Source organism: Pollicipes pollicipes, unplaced genomic scaffold (genome assembly GCF_011947565.3).
Source record: "Pollicipes pollicipes isolate AB1234 unplaced genomic scaffold, Ppol_2.1 Scaffold_4881;HRSCAF=5763_pilon_pilon_pilon, whole genome shotgun sequence".
NCBI classification, from domain to species: domain Eukaryota; kingdom Metazoa; phylum Arthropoda; class Thecostraca; order Pollicipedomorpha; family Pollicipedidae; genus Pollicipes; species Pollicipes pollicipes.
This window is the reverse complement of record NW_023596576.1, coordinates 22,911,655-22,929,217: the sequence shown is the minus strand read 5'-3', so window position 1 is coordinate 22,929,217 and position 17,563 is coordinate 22,911,655. Positions and strand designations below refer to the sequence as shown.

General features: G+C 54.8%; 1 pseudogene; it reads right to left on the bottom strand.

Annotated features, from left to right (window-relative positions):
• Positions 1–543: 543 nt before the first annotated feature.
• LOC119100125 (protein still life, isoform SIF type 1-like) lies at positions 544–17,429 on the bottom strand (annotated as a pseudogene).
• Positions 17,430–17,563: the final 134 nt, after the last annotated feature.

Sequence of the window (17,563 nt, the reverse complement as noted above, 5' to 3'; positions counted from 1 at the left end):
TTTTTTCGGATTATTGATAGTGTGCGGCCACACACGTGAGCGTCACGTCGGGGAAGAATACTGAGTGAACCCAGTCAAGCAGTGGCTTCAGGCCTGTGTGTCAAGATTTTCCGCCTCATGCTTGTCGAGGATCATATGTGCCGTGGAATGGGTATCCTGCATGTGGTAAGAAGTAGCAGTTACTCGCGAATTGGATAAAATTTCCATCTGTTCGTGAATTGACGAGGGAAATATTATTTATAATATATTGGCCGTGCTTTATAGGTGCTGGTCGGGGAACTTGCATTTACATTTTCAGGAAGATAAACGGAATGGAAAGAGGCTTCAACGCCGAATGTCAATTTCAATGGCGCATAACCATTGGGGAACCATACTGCAACAAGTCGCTGAGTGCATTGCGCTTGAACCTCATGCTGCTGGCTGCAGTGTCGACCTCAAAAAGCATGTTTTGCATCGTCTTTTCGCCCTGTGGAACATCTCGTCGTCTCTCCAAATGGCCGACACATGCCCACCATTATTCCGATGTAGGAGGAAAACAACACAGACAGTTACATGGAAAATTTATTGAACCCATAATTGTCTGGTAGTTGACTCACACAGATGTCATACACGGTAAGTTACGACTAGATGCTGAGATTATTGAGCACGAACCAAACAATAGAAAAGGTGGCCCTCCGAAGATGTGGTGAGTGCACAAGAACCAAACTCTGAACGCGCGCCGCGATGGTACAAGGTGAATTGCCCCCGGGCGCGACGCGGTCGGCGGTCCTCGAAACAGGGGACGATAAGGTATTAAAATATTTCAGGGTCTGAATTTCCGGGAAACGGTGCGGCTGCGGTCCAACCGGGTATCCTAACAAGTACGCTACTGTTCTAGATCGCATGGTTCGCCACACTCACTCTCTCGCAGGAAACCCTGTCAACCGAACAGGAGCGTCAAATCGAACACAGGGCATCTTACGTACTAACCGCAATCATTAACAAACAATAGCAAAGGATAGAAAACCAGCTACACATGCCTACTCTGGAAGAAGATAATACACCAATGGAATGCTGCAACCATCCGGGGGCCCTCTCCTGTCGCAATGAGGCGCCGCCCAGTCCCGTCAATACAGGGAGCACCCGTAGCTCGCGTCCTCCGTTTGGCACAAACTCAGGACCTTAAAGCTAATCGAGTCGTATATGTATATCCGACGCCGCACACAGGTCTGCGCGTCTAAGCCTACAACAAACGTCGCGCCGGCCGCCGCCGGAGCTTGCCGAAATTCGGGATATCACATAGAGAAATATATGCGCGCGACTGCACAGAAAACCCCGGCGGCGCTGCCAACCGGGCGCCAACGTCAGACTAGCGGCGCAAACAAGCAGAACGCACGTGCCACAATTGCACTGATTGCAGGATTAGGCGAAAATGACTAGGTAAACGAGCTCAACTCCTCGAGCAACGCATCGATTCGGGCTCCTGAAAAAGAAAGCACAACTAAAAAATGGGAAAATCATACGAAATGCGCGAAACAAAATGCAAAAAAGGCATGGGATACCATAATAAGCCATGGCAAAACACAAGAGTATGTAGAAACGAAACACCGCATGCAGGTGAGGTAGATAGTAGAGTTATAACGCTGAAGAGGATGTAGGCAGGGCAGGGATGATACAATGCCAACTAAAACGCTAGCAAATAGTTATCAAACTACTCATCTCCCATTTAAAGAACCGTTGACACATAGTTGACTTAAAATGTATAGCAGCTTTGAGCACCACATATTGACCACGCCCTCTCCCATTATACCACAACTCTCACTCGACGCACGTCAGCAACCACCGCTCGGCCCAAATGATTCAAAATTCGCATTCAGCCGTTCGCACAGTAACAACGCCAATGAGCAACTAAAATCGCTACAAACAATTGTATGAGGGCCAGCCCCGCCACATGGCCCGTCAGAGGGCGTCCCCAGTCATCCCGGTATCGCACCAACCGTGCCCCGATCCTATCAGTGCCGCCGCCGCCAGCCAAACCGGAGCCGGCCCCGGGGCCGCAGCGGCGGCGGTCCACAACAACAGTTCAACAATCGGCCGCCAGGGGCGCTGCCTCCGCCGTGGCGACCGGTGCCGCCGTCCACTACCCGCGCCGGCGGCACAGCGGGCGGCTCGCCGGTCGACGTCGCTCGCGCCGCGGCTCGCCGGCGTGCTCGAGATTCTCCCGCGGCCTCCTCGAGCCCTCGGGCGGGCGCGCGGGTTAGTGCGATCGACGCGGCCGTGTCGGTGGGTTAGTTCGCTGCTACTCGTGCTTACTGGCTAGCCGGGCGGCGTCGGCCTTGCTGCGCGTGCCGGCCGCCGCCGCGTGCGGGTGCTGCGCGTAGCCCGGGTGGTCGTCAAAGATGACGCGTTCGCCGGGCCGCGGCGGCAGCGCGCGCGGGTCGTGGAACAGCGGACCGCGCGGTTTCCACACCGGAGACCCTGGCGAGAGAAGGCCGACGCTTACCGGGGCAGCGGGCGTGGTCAGAGAGTCGAGAGTCAGGCTGACACACTGGGAGCTTTTGGCAAAGGCACCATTAATTGACCATCACAAGATCCTGCGCATGCCACAAGGTGTGTGCCACACGCCTTGTGCCTTAAGTGCGGCAGATGAGCAAGTGCTGACACGGAACAGCATCGGCACATGACAGCAGAACGCATCGGACACCCCGCGTGAGGCGGCCAGACGGCGTCACCTGCCGGGGACGCACCGGCGGCGCGGGCGTGCGGCGGCTGGTAGTGCTCGGGCGCGTTGCTGGCCTGGATGAGGCGCGCCTGGCTGCCGGTGCTGCCCGCCGACAGCGTGCTGGAAGTGCTGAGGCTCAGATGGTTGGGGATGCGGCCCAGCTGGCCGGGCCGCCGCGGCAGCACCTCCTCCTCGGCGTCTGAGCGCGACGTGTCGTCACGCACGTCTGAGCCGTCGTCGCCGCGCTGGCCGCCGGTCGGGCCCGCCGCGCCCGGACGGCCTGCAGGTGAGAGCGTCACTCAGCGCGGCGGGGGGGGCCTGACGTGACCGGCGCGGGCGGACGGCTCCAGGTCGTGGTTAGGCACGATCGGATGACGGCGTGGAGTGACGTCAGCGAAGTCTCACGTGAGACACGACACAGTTGAGGAAACCATGCTGAACACATCCCAACCACCCCTTGTAGCTTTGTATGTCGCCTCGTTTTGATTATTCGGTGCAGGACAGACATCAGTGCAGCATTTTGAACGCCGGTAAAACCGGGCCAAGCCCTTACTAATAAAAGTGGGTAACGTTACGTTTTTCAACGCAATGCGGTGGTGATGCTCGAATAAATCCGTGCCAAAACGTCATGTTTAGGAACTAATACCTTTGCAACATTCGGATGAAAGTCACAGAGAATCATGGCTAGAACAGATGTCACAGTGTGATCTTTTACAGAGGTTCATGACCAGAGCACATGTCACAGTGTGATCACAGTGTCACAACACTTCCCGGTCAGTAATATCCGTTAACAGGCATAGCTTGATTTCACACAAAAATTAAAAGGTAGCTAAAACTTCATAAGTTATGCCTTATTCTACAGATTTACCTATATATATATATATATAATATATTATATATATATATATATATGAAAATAAATGCAAGCTAGTCCAATAATAATTACATGCACTGCATGCGATGCGAGCTGCACATGTAACGCCAGCTATTCCTATTACCAGCCACCCTGACTGTGACGCATAGTTTGTACCAGATGCGTGCATCCGACCCTCGCAGATTCGCGCTGGTGACCCAGCAGTATTCTGAAGTCCAGTTGTACCGTCCGGGCACTAGTTAAGGGTTGAGGCTTGGCCCAGGACGGGATTCGTGCCGATCAATAATCCCACGCTACGCATGCTTCCATTCGAACAGCGCGACTTCCTTGCGTCTGTCGTTTAGAACCGCCTCTCCGCCAATGACATTAGGAGAAGGCAGACGGCTGCGAAGTTAATTTTGTCCCGCAACACGCCTGGCACCAGTGGCGGGTCAGGTAGGTACGCTGACAGGGCCGCATGGCCCGATAGGTGGCGGCACGGGCGCTTTACCGGGACCGGAGGCATCCATGGTGCGGCTGCGCCCCCTCAGGTTGGTGTCACTCCCCGATACACTCTCGTGGTAGCCGTCCAGATTGTCGTAGTCAATGGTGGCGGCTGCGGCAGCGAACACGCGCGCTGTCACCAACAGTCCGTGTACGTCTAGCGCAGTGCCTGGCCAGGTCAGTGTGAGGTATCGCAACTTTGAGCGCAAAACAGAATCAAGCTCATCTTTCACTTGAGTTTGAGAAAAATGCAAAGCTGGGCGGACATAGCGATAATGTAATTAAGAATGAAATAATATTGGTCACTGCGCAGTTGCACGAATGCCATTCAACGATCGGACAGCTTTCTGTGGCAAATCAAGTGGCACCCTTCAAGGCATGGACCTAGTCGACCGCACTGCATCAAATGAGCTCCAGCAGGCTGGAGCGAGCAGCCAGTGACTCAGCCAGAGATGATCCGAACATCAGAGGGGCGGGACGAATGAATGACCACAAATTTGCGCGGGACGGACGCCGCCTGAGGCGCGATAAATCTCTTCGTTCCGTTGAGCCTATCCTATATCCAGTAACTCTGGGCTTTATCGCAGCAGACTTGGCTTGGTCTTGAGTCTCGGAAAGTTTCGTTCGATTCTCAGTCATCGTCGTGTAAACAGCAGCCAGTGCCGTTCGATTATCAGTCAGTCTCGTTCGATTATCAGTCAGTCTCGTTCGAATGGACTCGTTCGCAGAGTCCGGCATATGCGGTGGGCGCTTATCCATAATGTATCGGTTGGCGAAGTCGCAATGACTGGTAAATCGAGGGACAAGGCAAATTCACGCAGAGAACCTTCTTAGTTTCACAGACACTGCCAGAGGCAGAAAAGTCGCGATCAATAAACGAGGGCACTGAGCTGTATGATGACGATGTTTGGGGGCAAGGACATTGAGCTATATATGTGAGGCCTGAGTTATCCGTGAGGTCACGGGTCGCGTGTCACGGGTTATCCTGTCCTCAAACAGTCCCCACCCTGCTGCAGGACAGCGGCACGATTCCACTCCAAAGGACGTCAGAGCCGGCGAACGGACCCACACACAACACACACGCCACGGTTCCCCCCACGCTACCGAGCGCTGGCTGTTCACCACCCCAACCACTCCTCACAGCACCATCGACAGTGGCCAGGTGGAGCACTCACACATGCCGGCCGAGTGGCGCTGGCCCTTGTTCTGCATCTTCTTCCGCATGCTGAGCGTGCGCGACGGCTGCAGCGTGCCCGTCTTGTAGCTGCTTGTGCTGGCCGCCTTCGTGACCGGGATGCTCATGTTGCGCACGCTCTCCCGGATGATCTGACGGATGGTCTTCAGGAACGCGTTCCGGAAATCGCTTGTGCTGCAACAGCGGTCCGTCGGGTTTAAAGTACCTCCACAAGCATCCGAACGACCGGGTTATGTAAGGCATGGTCATCACGGCACGAACATCCTCAAGGCTTCACCGACAGTGGTATAAGATTTGTCCGCCCAAGATTTCAAAGCAGCGTGCGGCATACCTTGATATTTTTCCTGCAAAGTAATTACGCTGGGATCGCCTCCCTCCACCCTGACTGGGTGCGAATTAAATTCAACGCGTCAATACGGCAGACGTCTGCGCCTGAGTCACATTCCTCGACATCAGCCCAGTGCCGATTATGTCCGATGCACACAATCTGAGGTCGGGTCGCACTCTGACCGCGCTGTGCCACCATGGCCGGGGTTTGTAGCACCAATTGGACACAATGTGATGCTGGGTCGCACTCTAACCGCGCTGTGCCGCGATGGCCGGGGTTTGTAGCACCAACTGGACACAATGTGATGCTGGGTCGCACTCTGACCGCGCTGTGCCGCGATGGCCAGTGTCTGTAGCACCGTACCGAACTCTGAATATTGGGGCTTTCGTCCCCACATAGCAAACATATTCGAACCATAAACATACAAGTTTCTCTAATAAAATTGTTCAACTAAAAATTATAGCGTAAGGCAAGCCGACCACGACATTTTTATCCGATGTTCCGCACACTAAAAACGCGGGCACAGAACTGCGCAGGACGCGCACACCGTAAGCATACGAGACGGAATTTGCCGGCATCACTACACTGGACTACTGACAATCGCACTGGAAGAGCTGCATCGAACGTTCTACACGCTTTGCAGAGAGATCAAATAACTAAAGTTCTCAGAATATTTCACCACGGTGTCTAATCCGGCTGCCGAAATCTGACAGAACTTTTCAGCGCGCCTCAAAACCGCAAATCATCGCTGTCCGCTGGAGCAGGAGTGATCTGCCGCACAGCAGCACGATCATCTGCATCAGGACCATTGCCCGGCTACTCTTAATCATGATGTGTTATTCTCTCGTCGTTGTTAATACTCATGGCTCTAGAGGCAATGGCCAAGCTCCCATACGCGTTTTGGATTTTGAAGCGTTTCACGTGTGTACTGTGTAAGCATCACATAAGCCAAGTTCGTTGTGCGTTTGAGTTTAAAATGGAGCAATAGTTATACCCTTATGGTACCACAACCCCTGCTGTTCCATCAAAGGTTCCCATTAGAACGGGTGCTCGATAAGCGATTCGACTGGGCACTCCACAACTTGTCCCTTTGTCAAGTCCCCAAGTGGTGATGCGTAACGTGTGCAAAGCGCATGCGCATTTTCTGTGACGCACGTTTCGACTGATAGCATGCAATGTTAAAGATACGTTGCAAGCTGTGTAACACACATGGCAAGTCATGCCAGTAGCGCAGCTGACCGTATTTACACAAATCCTCCAAACTCTCCCTTTTACTGCGCACCCGCGATCTATTGGCGATCGACCGCCACCTGAATCCCGAAGCTCGCAGAATCGCGCCGAGAAACGGCAGAGAAGACGCACTCACTTAAAACCCATGCCAAGTTTCGGTTCACACAGATGTGATTTGACATGATTTAGAGGCATTCCCGTAGTACACCTCCTTTATACCCCGGCCGACCGCTGGAATACCACGAACAACGGCCATTCTTGCATGCTCAGTGATGCAGGCATACGGACACTTGGATTTTCATATAATAGAACGACGGTAAAAGAAGCCGATACCAAGCACAGCCAAGGAGTGGACGAAGCCACCAGGGGGGGGGGGGGGTAAAAACGCTTGCACTGCCTGGTCATTGGTGATCAGTGGACTCCGTTAGTTCAGTATGCCACGGTTCAATATCTGGCAATTGTGTGCGTTGTAACAATAACTGGCCTAACGAGCTATTCGGGTCTAAAGGGGATTATGAGCCGCTAAGTAGAAAGTCAATGGCTAATTGCTCATAAAAAAATACAAAAATGAAAAAATAATGCAAAATGTCCAGATCTAGCACATAGCAACGGCCAACTCAAACCATGACACCAGGAATGAAAAAAGATGAAAGGAGAACGCCACATCGACAGATATATGTGTTGTGTGAAATGGGGCCGGGATGTGAAAGAAAGAGATGGGTAGAGAAAATCGGCTCGAGTTATGAGCTTGGCATACGGAGAGACGGGTTGCGGCCGGTAACGTGGCACGTCTGTGATGTGATGTATGTAATGATTATATATATATATATATATATATATATATATATATATATATATATATATATATGTGTGTGTGTGTCACAAGGAAAAGTCATGCCTGCTCTTTGCATTGAGCGCGCACCACCTGCCACCGTAGCAATGGCTGAGCTAGTCCTAACATAAGCGGACAATGGAATGCAGTTCGTTCTTTTGCCAGCTAGCGGCCACTTCATTGCATTCCTGTACACATCTCATTATCATCCTCGGCACACGCTGCGAGGGGAACTCGCAAATTCGGCGAAAGCCAGGTTCACCAGGCTGGGACATGGATTACTCCTAATCGAAAATTGCGAGAGCAGAATAGAAATATTCTAGCGGCGTCTGAAAACATTGCGCGGAAACGTGATGTACAAAAGGGAGTAGTGACCAGTGCAGGGCATTCCGTGGATTCTGCAATCGCCTACCTTCTTACAGAACTGGCATAAGTCGCACGTTACTAGGCTATGAAAGTGGGTGAGTTGGGTGAGGGGATGATGCCGAAAGTATCAGGCAGATATCTTGAAGTTATTCATAATTCCAACGTAAATTATCGTTGGTTACCACGATTTTGGTTGAATCCAGATAGCATTCAAGCCTTGAAAATATGCTTCAGCAAAGTTGTCATCTACTCCAAAACGAACTTTAAGTACTGTCTGCTTGCAATCGCATTTGTCTGTTTTGCAAACCCAACTCGACCGTGGACAACGTGCTCACCTGTTGGAAAGGTGGTAAACCTTCTCGTTACGCCGATGGATCTGCGACTTGAGGTGGATAAGCTCCCAGAGGTAGTGGTTCTCTACGTCGCGACAGGACGAGGCGCGCACCTGCACCTCCGTCACCGGGATCAGTACCTGGTACCGGATAATCTCCACCTCGGCAGGGTTACCCTTGCCCGGCGCGCTCTGTGGGGGGGGGGGGGGAGGGAGCGGCTGTGGTCAGCATGGGTCGCACGGCGCGATGCGCGAGGTTTTGGAGGAATTAAAGGAGTGACAAGCTCAGTACTGGAGTGTCTGATCAGAGCAGAGACTAGACATATCACTGGCGCGATGCACGAGGTTTTAGAGGAATTAAAGGAGCGATTAGCTCAGAACGGAGCAACTGATCCAAGCAGAGACTAGAGATGTAAGTGGCAATGTGGTTCACGACTGAGCTGGCTGCCAGCGCGAAGGTGACGGATTCGGCGGACATGACTTCTTGTGAAGTATCGCCGGACAAAGGGATACGCCCGCACGAACCCAGGGTATGCTGTCTAGTCCTTGTGGATAAACAGCTCGTAGTTCACTTCTCGATACAAATTACACCGACATTCTGAATGACTAACTCATGCATTGATGACGCGTTTGCAGTTTGCGGTGGTTCATAAAGTAGTCTGTCTGCTACGTGCAAATGTAAAGTTTATTTAAGCAGAAGGCCTAACTCACCATGAGCTTCTTCTTCTGTCTCAGTCGCTCCTTGCAGAGGAAGACGACGGCGGTCTTGAAGACAAAGCACATGGCGTGAAGCTCGAGGCCCTTCTTGATTTTGCCGAGGAAGTCCGATATATTCAACCACTCCACCCCACATAGTACAGAAGGTCGCCAGGCGACAAATCCACCGGCTGAAAATGGGCCATGTGGCGCTGGTCAACAGGACTGTGCTTCATGACTGCTTCAAAAGGCATGCGACAGATCCAGCGGACACTGAGCGCTCATGTGTACAGTTCGCAAACGGTAAAATGTGCAACACTTACAGATGCCACAGGCAGGACCATTTTGGTTGACTTCTGGTGCTGCCGGAACAAGTGATCAAAGATGGCGCCGGTACTCCTCGTGAATGCGCTGCATTTCGTTGATGTGCTCGGCCACTTTCTCCATCCCCTTCAGCGCCTCTGCCGAAAGAAAACCGCACAATGTCGTCTGGACTCAGTGGCGGAGTGGGTACGTTTCAGAAACTACTCTTACTGAGGGCAGGAGGAGGTCACGTGACAGCGACAGTGCTCGGGAGCCCCGACGATCAATAAGTGAGGTTTGTGCGGGGTACTGGCACGGCACTAACAGAATATTCCAGAACAGAGCATCTTTTGTATTTTCCTGGGGGTCAAAGTTCGCTTGTGCGGCCTTTCCCAAGATGTCTGCAAATATAAATGTTCGCCGCCACAAATGCATCCGGTGAGTACAGCATCCGCTCATCGCAAGTCAGGCTAATGCGTAGCTCAGTTAAGTCACGCTCATACTGAGCGCCTGAATGCACTTCTCCCCCCCCCCCCCCCCACCCCCCCCCCCCCCCCCTCACCCCCCATCCCCGAAGACGCAGCGAGCATCTACGTAAACTGATTTGGAAGCCACACAGGTGAATGACACTGTCTTCTAGCGCGGTCCCATCACCCTGGCAGTAAACCATACCGACGAGACAGGCCGACAATAATATATGGCATAATAATCTAATGATCTATATGACCTCTGAGATAGTGCCTCAGTCGTCAATGGGGTCATAATGGTCAAAGTAGACCTGAAATCGGCTCACAACTCAACCAGAACGGCTGTTAGGTAAACGTCAGAGGCCTCCCAAACTGACAGCCACCGTAACAACTCTGGTTATACAGCCTTCGCGTCAGTTGACACATTCCACAACAACGGCGTCTTCCTCACGAACGGCTGTCTGGCGGATAGTCCGGGCACACCCAAGTCATGTACTTGCGTTTAACCCGACACCAGAGCCCCGAGGACCGCCCACTGAGCCGCCTGTCAGACTCTCCTCTGATGCTCTCCACCTACTCTCTTGGTGACGACGCTGCTTTCTATCCCCGTCGGTGATGGTGCCACTCCCATTTTTCTTCCCAGATCGTGATGATGTTTTCCGGGTACCATCTGGGCCGCGCTGCTCATCCTCACCTGCCTTCCAGGTGGTGGTGGTGCTAACATCCGTTAGAAGCCCTCAACCTCCCACCGGCAGTGCTACCCTTCACCATCCTCCAGGTGGTGGTGCTACCCACGATTACGAGCCCTCTACCCCAAGCGGTAGAGCTCCCCTCCACTTACCCCTCCAGGTGGTGGTGTTCGCCCGACTGCGGGTCGGCCAGGTTTCGCAGCTGCTGCAGCAGCAGCGGGTACTTGAGGATGCGTTGGATGGGCTTGATCAGATAGCTTTCGAGCGTGGACGAGTGCTGCTGGCGCGGGTTCTGCCGCTGCAGGAACTGCTGCAGCTGCTGGTTGCCTTCACCTGAGCAGCAGGAGGTTGCGTTATTCGCAGATGCTGTGAAGGTTACATGTAGTTTTATGGGCATGAGGCGATATGCCACCACTAGTAAATGAGGTGCGGAGAGGTGTTCAATGCCGAACGTTCAGTGTGATTGCAAGTGGAGATCATTGAAGTTTATATTTGCCTTGTCTGTGCATTTTAAAGCTTCAAGCGGGGCAGCTAATCAAACCCCGCCTCATCTGACGGAATCCATACCGGGAGGAGGCGTTTTCGATGTAACTTTGGTCGGTCAAGCAGAAACAAACATCAACTTACTTGGATGGAGGACTTTTTGTGCTCTTGAATGGCTGGCGCAGAAGGAACTATATAACTTGAAACTATTCGTATGATACAAGAATGCGTTGCCTATGGAGAATAGCACGTTCTGAAAGGTGAGTATTTCAAACATTAGTCAGACGAACACAAACAAAATCATGCGCAAAACAGGCTGAAAATTCGGGCGTGTCCTGCCCAAGTGTGCTCTAGACGCGACTTGAGCGGCGCTTCATCCGCCACAAGTGCGCAAACTGCGCGGGCCCGATGTGACTCAACACATGTCATACCCAATGGAGCCGTGCCACATCTATGCATACTGAGGTTTGACTGCAGGTTTGACTGTAGGTTTGACTGCAGTTGTACATTATCGTAACGTACGAAGTACGTTACGAAGTACGAAGTACGAAGTACGTAACGTCACCAAGATGAGCGCGCGCCACAAGGTGACAAGGGCAGGTATTTTACGAAGGAAGAATGTGTCGCGCAAGAATTGCACCGGTCCACCGTCAGCATCGGCACGTGCGCAGAGGACACGCCCTGGACCGCACACTGACCGTCCAGGGGCCGCGAGGACCGCACACTGACCGTCCAGGGGCCGCGAGGACCGCACACCGGCCGGGGGGCCGAGAGGACCGCACACTGACCGTCCAGGGGCGCGAGGACCGCACACTGACCGGCCGCGAGGACCGCACACTGACCGTCCAGGGGCCGAGGACCGCACACTGACCGTCCAGGGGGCGCGAGGACCGCACACTGACCGGGGCCGCGAGGACCGCACACTGACCGTCCAGGGGCGCGAGGACCGCACACTGACCGTCCAGGGCCGCGAGGACCGCACACTGACCGTCCAGGGGGCGAGGACCGCAACTGACCGTCCAGGGCCGCGAGGACCGCACACTGACCGCCGGGCCGCGAGGACCGCACACTGACCGTCCAGGGCCGCGAGGACCGCACACTGACCATCCAGGGCGGAGCGAAGGACAACGTCTTCAAACCACCTTCAGTCGACACAGCAGAATCACACACACCTTGAACTGCGTGGGCGTCTCCATCGGCCCAGGTTGGGCTCCATCTCGACGGCCTCCTCCAGGCTCTGCAGGAAGTCGCGCTGGAACTCCACGATGTCGGGGATGTGCCGAAGAGCGCGTTGATCTCGGCCGGCGTGATGAACGACTCCGCCGCAGCGGCTCCAGGTAGTTGTCGATCAGGGAGTTCAGATGCTGCGGAGCGGCCGCGCGCCGTCAGTCGCCGGGTCCGCTCACCGCACCACGAGCGCTGTCACATTCGACACAATGGCGTCGGAATATCGGGACAAGGTCGTGTGAGGGTCAGGTGAGGTGTGTACCGTGTGAAGTTTTTGGGCCTAACGTGTGAAGTCTGTACCGTGCGAAGCGTGAAGTCAGAACATAACATCACCCAGGGGAAGCACTAAGTGCTGTAACACACGTGACACACAAACACGGTAATTTGCGTGCACAGCCCAGCGTTGTGAGGTAGTGATTCCGCCGGTCATTTGACAGCTTATGTGTCCCCGGGACTGTGACAACCGAAGCCAACTGCCCGCGAACACGCCAGCGTTGGTAACGATCAACGGAGTACTTCTAACGCGCGTATCGCTTCAACAATCAGCTATGAATAGCGGCCTAGATTTCACATAACTCTCTCCTTCCTAGCCACTATCACTGCCGTTGGCTGCAGCAGCCGCCGGGTGGAGGGGGAGGGAGGGGGGCGTCGACGAGCCGTCCATGATCACGTGCCGTGGGCCCGTCGGCGGCAGACTGGCCGGCCAGCCGTCGCTGGGCGGAGGGCGCCGGTCGATGTCTGCCAGCGGGCCGGCGGCGCCGCCGGCGTGCAGGTCGGCGCTGGCAAGGCCGACGGAGGCGGGGGCGGGGGTGGCGCAGACCGAGAGTGAGAGAGGGGAGAGAGGGAGGGAGGGAGGGAGGGAGGGGGGAGGGAGAGAGAAGAAAAGGAGGGAGAGAGAGGGGGTAGGGGAGAAAGAGAGAGAGAGGGGGGGGGAGTGACAGAGGGAGGGAGGGAGATTTGGGGCTAACCGTTGGGCCAGGGTCCGAGCTTTCGCTGAGGCTCCGCAATGTGCCGACGGCGGTCAGACGAGCATGGACGGAATCGGACCGCGACACTACCAGGACGCGGTTACGTCAGGAGAGGACATTGTGAAGCTATGCGATTCAATTTGAGGTTAGACGGCGGTCAACAAGTTACTCGTCATCTCTCGTTAGCCATGGGCTCGGCATTATCGACCAATACTGGCCTGGGCTGTCCTACTGCTAACTGAGACCAGGCCGGTCCAGTCACAGCGCGGGACGCTTTATCGGGCTGCATTTTCGTGAAGGGCTCGTATATACAATCACGGACAAAGCAGGTGTCACGGTCACGGGGGCCGGTTATGGCACCAGGCTCGAGTTTCTCTGGCCAAACTGGGAGCTGGAGCTGTCTGCTACAATGGGGTATATTGGTACGCTTTCTCTTTCAGGCCAGGTCGTAAACCTAAGATGTGCCGCGAGCATCACAGCCCTGCATGGGGCAGCCTAGGCATGATGCAGTGTCGTAATAAATCCAAGGGCATGCTTGAATAACTAGGATTTAGATGCATTCGTCAGCGGAAGCCACCTCGACGTTAGTGGTTTGATGAAAAGAGCAAGAGCACGTAGAACGCAATTTACCGGTAAATAAGATGCCTCTGACAGTGAGTTCTAGACCAGAGCGACGGAGCGCGTCGCGTTAAAACTCGAGCAATCTGCACAACTAGGTGAAGCAGCCGCAAAATCCAGGCAAACGCTTCTTTTCAGTGGTGCCGGCCCGTGCCAGACAGCAAACGTATCTCCTCCGGGGGGGTGAGTGGTTCATGCCGTAGCTAGAGTGAGGCGCCCCAGCAGCGGTTCTCACCTTGACGCCGGCGCCCCAGCAGCGGTTCTCACCCTGACGAGGGCGCCCCAGCAATGGTTCTCACCCTGACCCAGGCGCCCAGCAGCGGTTCTGACCCTGACGCAGGCGCCCCCGCAGCGGTTTCTCACCCTGACGAGGGCGCCCCAGCAGCGGTTCTCACCTTGACGTAGGTGCGCTCCGTGTCGATCAGTTCCGTGAGCACCTTGCGCAGCTTATCGGCGTCGCTCAGATGCCGGCTGGGACGTCATGTCTGGCTCTGGCTGGAGGCTATGCTGGGAGGTGGGCCGAGGGCCCGCGCGGTGGGGTCGGCCGGCGAGCGGCAGTAGCCCGTCACCAAGGTGGCGCTCTGCGGACGGCGCCAGGCCCGGTTAGCCGGCGGGACTAGCGCACGCCTCTGGCGCCCCATGGACTTCAACAGACGTTTCGAGACCCACCTTCGAACTACGCCCACACTGGCACGAATGGTCGGTGACTTCGCTCCGACGGAGGGTATTTCCGGCAAACATCTGCTCTCCAAATCCCCCCCGCGCGACCTCGCACACTATGACACATAAACACTGCATATCCAGGCCGGTCCCGGAGACGCCGTTCGTGTGGCGCCAAACCGTGCCAGGCAGGGTCTACAGCGGCCATTAGTTCGGCAGCCCATGGTTCGTTATGAGTAACTGATGCAAGATTTCACGGGACTGGGATTAGAACCTACCAAGCTCAGGACAAGTCTAATGTTCGCAATCCTGTGCAGGTATACTGGGCTGCGTAATACCCTACCCACATCTGGATCATGAACCGATTCTCTGCACATCCCGTACTGGGAGACGCGGCTCAGCCGCTATCAATAACGGTGGCCCTCCCTGGACGCGGCCTCGCCGCTCATCCAGCCCGGCATATCGAGCCCTCATGGCGCGCTCTTCTGCTGAGCTCAATGCCGGCGGCGCTAAACTGCAGCCGCCAGTTTAACGTCACACTGGCGGCCCGACATTCCCCGGCTATCGAGGAGATGCAGCGCCAATATTTCACAGGAGTTGCCCGTCATGGATGAGACGGGACGCTCCGGCGCAGACAAACTACACTCAAAATGCGACACGTGCCAGGCAAAGCCCTGGGACGGCCATCATACGGTGGGACGAGCAGATGGTGTTAAGGGGCCATGAAGTGGGTGAAAGATGGAGATATTTGAGCACCCGTCAGTGTTGTTCTTCTTGGCTTGCGCGTGTCATTTCGTGCGTAGAATCGCGATCACTTTTGTAACGAATACGTTCGAGAACATCCATGACTTCCCCAGATGTTAGAATAAACGCACCCTTCTTTTCCTGCCTTTCTTTTTGCACGGCTGCACATTATGACGCAATAACCACCCCCGACACGAAAGCTTCGTCGCTGATCATGGGGGGAGAGTCTGCGTCGGAAGTCCCGTCCTCCGCGGCCGCCGGCTCGCGCTCTGCGTACCTTGAGTAGATTCTCGATCTCGACAGACGAGACGTTGGAGCGGTCCGAGGTGTCCGAGGCGGCGGAGGGCAGCCCTCAATGTCCGCCTCTCTCGACCTGCAAGACAGCTACCATCAGCCCGACCGGGACGAGTGCATGACACGAGGCGCGGCGGCCGCCCTGCCCACGCCATCCAGCTATTCACGTCACGCGGTGAGCCCTCTCCGCCTGCGTAGCTCGGCGTCGCTGCCGGCGGCGGATAGGCTCCGGGCTCAGGCCCGCAGATAGGACCCGTCTCAGGTCAGCCAATTACCGCTCTGGTGCGGCGGGAGAGCTAAACGCGGGGCCTCGGGCGGCCGTCGGCGGAGATCGAGCGGCAGGAGAGCGGCTTACTCTCAGGACTTGACGCTGGGCACGATCATGTTGTTAATGTCCGTCGTCCCGGACGGCGTTGTCGGAGGGCGGCGGCGGGCACACCCAGGCGCTCGATGATGTCGTCCGTCGACTTCATCAGGTTGGCCACGTCCGGCACCTGCCGCAACGCAACAGTTGAGACGACCAGACAGGGCAGAATGGCACCCAGGGGTGAAAAGTGCCTTTTCTGTCACCCACGAAATTTGGAGCCGTCTGATTGTCGCCTGGGATCATCGTTTCAGAAACCGTTGCAATATGTCTTTAAATGCAATTAATCACAAAAACAAAGGCAAATTAAATGCAATGCGGTATAAACCAAACATTTTCTTTTCCAGAACTCCTTTGCACTGGTCTGTATGGCGGCACTGATATAGTATATTTGAAGTATGTTTCTGGCACCTGCTAAAACTAGCTTGATTAAAGTACCATGTTTGGCAGCATCTTATGGCTCAACTTGCTCAAACAGCGAAACATCAACGCTTCGACATGTGCTCACGCTGCAAGCGTTAGCGAGTACAGACCAATACTAAGCCTTGAGTTTTCGTCGAGCTGGGATAATCTGCTGTAATGTGGTCTTGTCTGCTGAAATATGTTTTCATGTTGACAATTTTGTCACCAATTGGTTCGCAAAAGTGTTATGTCATCAATCATATGCGGTAAATCAGAAACTTTTTCACCCCTGGTGGCAGCAGCCGAAGCGCTGGGGCATGCTGTGAAAACAAACTACAAATGGATTAGTTCCTTCACTTCAGCAATTGGCATCCAGCAGCTTCGCACGAGTTATAGTGTTATGCATCAAAGGCGATTAGATTTCCCAAAGACAGATTGCTACTCAGCCGTGCGCCAGAGCTCCGACTGCAATCACCATCAACACACAGCACGACCAACACAACATAGCGTGCCCGATCATGATTTGAAGCCGTCGGGAAGGTGATGCATAATACACACCACCTCGGACTGTGCGTGCCTGCACACGATGAGCCCACATGCAATGGCTGTCAGAAGCAGAGGATTTAACAGAGGCGGAGGTGCGGAAAGCTAGCGTAGAGTGATCCCATGACACCGACTTCCCAGACAAACCGATCTTTACATGAACTCCATGCTAAACACGAGTTTCTGTGAAACCGTCTGAAGCTGGCATACCAGCAAGGAGACACGGGACAGAGACACAAATAAAGCGCAGTGTCCGTTTGTGCTCGCGAACACAAATAAAAAATCTGCCCACTAACCTATGGCATTTGATTGAAATCCTACACACTAGCATTTGACATCAAGAAAAACAAATACTGTGCGATCGTACTTCGACAACTAGACGCGTGTTTTTGCCCCGCACACGAGCCTACGGGCCTGCGGGGGCGGCGGCAGCCCAAGGTCTCACCTCGGTCCTCGAGGAGCGCATCATGAGACAGAGGGCCAGCTCCTCCTGCAGCACCGACTCCAGGTACATCATGTCCAGATCGGACACGATCGCGCCATTGATCACCATGATCTCGTCACCCCGTATGAGGCCTGCGGACACGGCACAGATGCTTAGATCATGGGAGGTGGGGAGGAGGGCACACATCGACCGCTCATCGGCGACCGAAGTGGCGGCGGACCACAGGGGTCTGGAGGCGCTGGCGACAGGGAGGCAGGTGCTCTGGACAGAGTGGAATCATTGCGGAGAGGGGACGCTCCTGGTGGGGAGTGTGGCGCTGG